Genomic DNA, 5970 nt, shown 5'->3' with positions numbered 1-5970 from the left:
CCTTAAAAGGAGAAAAATGCACATTTTCCCCTTTGAAGCAGGAAAACGTGGGTTTCTCCTTCTGCAAGCAGCTGTCTACAGGCTGGCAGAGATCCAGCCTGCAAGAGCTACTTGAAAAAGGGTGAGAAACCCTAAGCCCTGTCCCAAGGGGGCAGGGGCAGAGCCTGAGAATCAGTCAGCCAGGGCTGGCTCAGACTCACTTTTCCTCCTACAGCCTTTGGGGTAAGTAGGGCTTTTGGAGGCTGGGCTCTGGGCATAGGGGGCAGCTGGGGGCCCCCTCTGGAAGGGCCGGGGAAGGCCCTGTGGGCCAGGTGAGGGTCATGCTGCTAGGGGAATGGGGCATGAAGGGAGAGCTGGTAGGGTGGGTAGGAGGCAGCTCAGGGATGTGTGTGGCAATCACCCTGTCCTGTGCCACAGACCGAGGCCAGGGTGGGTAGGGGTTGCCTCTTCCCCCTATGGCTCACCCCAGTTGGGCTAGGGCTGGGGGCACTGCCCAGCTGGGGCAGCAGTGGCAGCAGCTCAGTGCGAGAGGGAAGGCGAGAGCGCATGCTGTGCTTCTGCCCACTAGCCCAGGCCCCTCAGGGCAGGGCTGGGGCCGTGGGTGCTGCCCAGCTGGGGTGTTACCCAGAGCCGGGGCCAGGGTGCTGGGAGTGAGCGTTGCCCATCTGCTGCTCACTGCACTACCATACCCCATCCCGCCAGCTTGCAGCTATGGTGGCTACTAGCAGCTCTGCTGGGGCTAGCACTGGAGGCGGTGGCTGGGGCGTACTGCGTGGTGGGGCACAAGGAGGGGAGGAGAGGGGAGGCCGGGGGGAGGAGTGGAAAGGCAATCCCGCATGCTGCCATGCCTAGCCTGGGGCTTTGCCAGCCTTGCCAGCCCCAGGGGGTTCTGGTTGCAGGAGCCACTCAGGGGGGTTGTAAAGGACCAGGAGAGGGAGGGGAGGAGGTGGCAGCAGGGTCTATGTGTGTGCGTGATGGACTGGGGGTGGCAGCAGGGGGCCCATGGTTGTGTAAGGGGGTGGGGGGTGCACTCCGGGTAGAAGCAGCCTCCAGAGCCGGGCCTGGAGCCCCCCGGCTCACTGAAGCAGCCTGTGTATGGGGAGGTTGGCCTAGAAGGGAAGGGGCTTGCCCAGCCAGCGACACACCCAGCCCAGTTCCTGAGCCCCAGGCAAGGGTTTCCCAGGAAGGGCATGGGGACCACTAGGGACTGGGCACAGGTGTGAGGAGCAGAACAGCAGAGGCCAGCATTGCTCAGAGCAACAAAGCAGCAGGCGGGATGGCTGCAGCACGATCCATGCCTAGTGCCAGGGTAGTAGCTGCTACTGGGAGGGAGGGATCAAGTGCGGGGCATGCATGGACTGTGGGTCAGGAGTGATGGGCACTGGCAGGGCTGTGGGTGGGGTGTAAGGGGCAATAGCAGGGGCAGGGCACCAGCATGCAAGTGGTGCTTAGCACCACAAAGCAGCTGTGGGAATGGCTGCAGTTGGACCCACGTCCTGGTGAGCGAAGGGGGCAGAGAGAGCTCTGATTTCTATGATAAAAAACCAAAATCAAGCACCAAAATATATAGGTATTTGGAATGTATTTTATTATAATGATTGAAGCTCTAGCAGGCTTCCAAATTGCATTAAAACTCTAGATATATAAATAAAATGTCAGGAGGGATGTAGATAACCTAGAAAGGGTTCAGAGGAGGGTGACCCATTTGGTTAAAGGTCTACAGGAAAAACTCTATGAGGACCAATTGAGGGACCTGAATATCCTTAGCCTCCGCAAAAGAAGGCTGAGAGGTGATCTTGTGGGCATCTACAAACTCATCGGGAGGGGGGGACACAGAAGGAAATGGGATACAATGTTTACCAGGGTGCCCATCGGGGTAACTAGAAACAATGGCCACTAACTGAAGGAGAGCAAATTCAGACTGGACATCAGGAAAAAATTCTTTACAGTGAGAGTTGTCAAAATATGGAATACGTTTCCAAGGGAGGTGGTGCTGTCCCCTTCCTTAGAGGTATTTAAAAAGAGATAGGACAAACACCTGGCTGGGGTCATCTGACCCCAGCACTCTTTCCTGCCCAGAGCAGGGGGTCAGACTTGATAGGTCCCTTCCAACCCTAAAATCTATGAAAATATTGTGCTCATCTGATACCTGATATCTGATGTAGTGGCCTTTAATTTTAATCATGGAAAAACACAGATTTGGGGGGCTTAATCAGAGAATTTTGAGTTTTTACAGATAATTTTGGATTTCTAAACAGAGAAAACCAGGATCCCTGGTAACCACTCACTGAAATTCATCAGTCCTGGTTACCCAGGTTGTCATGCAATGCAGTCCCTTCCACCTGGAGGCAGACTAGAAGCCATGCCCTCAGTGCACAGGTATCTCTGAAGGGGGTATCATTTATTGACCAGTGGCCCAAAGTCATCACTTATTTTGGGGTATCACTGTCCTTCCCAGCACTCGGCTCAGGGCTTCCTTCAGCTCCTTGTTCCTCATGCTGTAGATCGGGGGTTCAGAATGGGAGTGACAAAAGTGTAGACCACAGACACCACCCGGCCTTGTTGTGGGGAGTAGCTGGAGCTGGGGTGCAGGTAGATGAAGCTGCAGCAGCCGTACTACAGGAGGACGATGGTCAGGTGGGAGGAGCAGGTGGAGAAGGCCCGGTGCTGACCGGCCGCAGAGCGGATTCTCAGGATGGCAGTGTGGTGGGAGAAAACTCCCTGGGGTTCATTGTCTAGCTGCATAGGAACCAGACAACCACGGGTAAAGGTTTACTGCAGTATATTTGCTCGAGCAATGACAATTAAACCAGCAAAGAGGCAAAATGGCCCCCCCTAAAGGGTGAGGCGATCTTTTATACCTATTACAATAAGGCAAGACTTACAGGGTTAACAAAAGCAATACTTGGGCGGTGCTTTACAAATCTTTGTAACAGCATATTTCTATTAAGCTGAACTAGCACTTTTTAAAAGCTAAAAGTTAAGTAACAGTAACATTATAATATGTTAGCAAAAACTTACACAGTAGTAGATACTTCTCAAGGACGCAACCACTGCACCCAGAACAATGGCTTCCCTGTCTTATCTTACTTCTTGCTGTAGCTGATTTTTCAGCACACAGACACAGATCCACTTTTTAACTCAGAAAATGCTTAATACAGTTAAAATGATTACTTGACACAAGCAAAGGCTTAGCTATCATTCTGCCTTGTGGTCAGCTGCATTGCTAGGCCACAGGTCATGCCTTGTATTCAGCTGTAAAGCTAATACTTCTTAATAATCCAAATTATTGTTAACCTAACAGCATGCTATCAGAAAACTATTCTATTTCAGGGTAATAACAAACATGCTCACCACAGCGGCCACAATGAAGACATAAGAAATGCAGATGAACAGGAAGGGGACAGTCAGAATCATGACACTCACAATGAAGAGGGCAGCCTGGTGGACATGTGTGTCACTGCAAGCCAGCTGCAGGACAGGAATGTCACAGAAAAAGTGGTTTATTTAGTTGGCGCTGCAGAATGGCAGGCGAAAGATCAAGACTGTCAGCTGCAGGGCTAACAGGAACCCTAGCACCAGTGACCCTGTGATGAAGTGCACACAGACCATCCAGCTCATAATGAGAGCATAACGCAGTGGGTGGCAGATGGCCACATACCGGTCAAAAGCCATGACAGCCAGGAGAATGCAGTCAGCCCCACCCAGGAAAACAAAGAAGAACATCTGGGTGCCACAGCCAGCAAGGGAGATGGTCGCCTTCCTCCCATACAGGAGGTTGGCCAGGGCCAAGGGGGCGATGACAGAAGAGTAGCAGATCTCCAGCACTGCCAGGTTGGCCAGGAAGAAGTACACGGGGGTGTGGAGGGAGCAGTTGGTGCAGACAATGACTGCAACGGCGGCATTGCCACAGAGGCTGAGTAGGTACATGAGCAAGAAAGCTACAAAAATCAGCAACTGCACTTTGGGCAAGGTTGAGAAGGGATGGAAGTGGAACTGTATCAGCCCAGTGTTGTTTTCATTCCCTGTGAAACCAGCACACAGGACCTGCAGAGAGAAAAGAGGTGAAGGGAAGAATTATAGTAACTGGGCACCAAGGGCAGAGCAAACAGAGATAATCCTACTGCAGTGCACAACATCCCCATTCAGTAACAGGAATTCAGCATCAGGAAACACTTTTTAACCATAAGAGGATGGCACAAAGTAGGGTTAGCTGCCGAGGTGTTTGGTGGGGACCATCCTGCCAGGCAACATTTAAGGCCTTCTTTTTGGAGCGATAATGGAACCCATGCCCATGGGAAGTGCTGGGAAAGGTCATCAGCATCTCTGCAAGGAAGAACAGCACTGATCTCTCCTTTTGTGGTGCTTTTACAGTGACCAGTTAGGCTCAGTTTTGAAAACCATACTAGAGCATAAATGGATAGTGGGTATCTCCCCCTCTAGTTATACTTCCCACAGGATCATGCTATCCAGTAACTAAAACCCAAACTCCAGCACCACAGGAGCCAATCAACTACTAGGGGTGAGAATGGGACTTTCAAGAAGGGCAGATTATTCACTAAAAGCCTCCTGTGGGGTTCTCACACCTTCCTTTGAAACACTGGGTGTCAATTAGTGCAGGAAAGAAGACACTGAAGTAGATAGACTTTGAGTCTAATAGACTGAACTCCCATAGAAAGGGAGATACTGTTTGCTGGGTAAAAGAGCAGAAAGGAAATTATAGAAGCTGGGAAGGAGTTTCTACAGCAAACAGCTAAAGACCTAAAAACAAGAAATGCTTTAATTATGCCAGAAGCCGAAACCCTGAGGATTGACCTACGTGGGGAAATTTACCAGTGTAGCTACCCCATACTGGTGCAACTATACTGGTATAATTTTTGAAGCAGACACTCTGATCCAGGAGTTAGAGTGAGTTTCCCCTGCCCCAGTTTGTGTCTTGAAAGCAGTATTAACTGAACCAGAAAAAAGGCACTCCTATTCTAAGATAAGAGCATCCATATGGGAAGTTATGCCAGCCTTGCTACCCTAGTACAGGTTACCATACATCCAGGTTTTCCCAGATATGCCCTCTTTTTGGGTCCTCTGATCTCCATTTGGGCAGTTATTTGAAATATGAACAAATGTCTCGGATTTGGCTCTGCTAGCTAGTCCTTTTTCAGCCTTGATGCTTGTAGAACTGCATTTCCTGGCTTGCCCTAGCAGTGTGTGTGTTTGCCAGGGATCTGGGTTTTCCATTTCCTGCAGAAAAACACGGATTTTCCTCTTTAAAGGAGGAAACTGAGGGTTCCCCCTTGCAGGCTGTTAGCCTTCCAGCTTGCAAGGGGCTGCCTGGGGGTAACTGGCATACAGCCAGGCAGAGTGGTGGGAGCAGCACCAGCAGCTGGATGCAGGTAAATCTATGTGGAACAAGGGTTGGAGGACCAGGGCTTGGGGACTGTGGTGGGGGGAAGGGAGCATGTGCATGTGTGTGCATGCATGAATGTGTGTGTGCCCGCGTGTCTGTGGCAATGGGGTGTATAGGGGATATGTGCAAGAGGTGGGGTGGCAGGTGCCTGCGGGAGCTGGGGAAAGGTGGCCGGGCACTGAAGCTGCAGCAGGTCATGGGGAGGAAGGGGAGGTGCCTGCCCCTCCAGCAGGGGAACAAGGTGTAGGGGGGGGCTTTCAGGGGCAGCAGGGAATTGTGTGGCCAGGGTGGTGGGACCAGGGCTAGTGCCCTCGTTCACAAAGGTAGGGCAGCCCAGAGATGCTGCCTGGGAGGGACCATGGCCAGACTGCCTGGCATACCACAGCAGCCCTAGCCCAGGGCAGGGGGGTGCCATAGGTCTCCCCCCCTCCTGTCTCCAGCCCGCATCGGGGCTGGATTCATTCTGCCACTGCCTGCACGAATCAGAGCTGCTGCAGCTGCTACACTCCAGCCCAGTTGGGATGGGAGCAGCTGGGGCTCCCCTCTGGCAGTGCTCGGGGCAGGGT

General features: G+C 52.1%; 1 pseudogene; it reads right to left on the bottom strand.

The window, feature by feature from the left end:
* Positions 1-1565: 1565 nt before the first annotated feature.
* LOC102567436 (olfactory receptor 10V1-like) lies at positions 1566-4464 on the bottom strand (annotated as a pseudogene).
* Positions 4465-5970: the final 1506 nt, after the last annotated feature.

The sequence above is a fragment of the Alligator mississippiensis genome, chromosome 2 (assembly GCF_030867095.1).
Source record: "Alligator mississippiensis isolate rAllMis1 chromosome 2, rAllMis1, whole genome shotgun sequence".
NCBI classification, from domain to species: Eukaryota; Metazoa; Chordata; order Crocodylia; family Alligatoridae; genus Alligator; species Alligator mississippiensis.
Note: the sequence above shows the minus strand (reverse complement) of the source record. Positions and strands in the feature narration are given on the sequence as shown.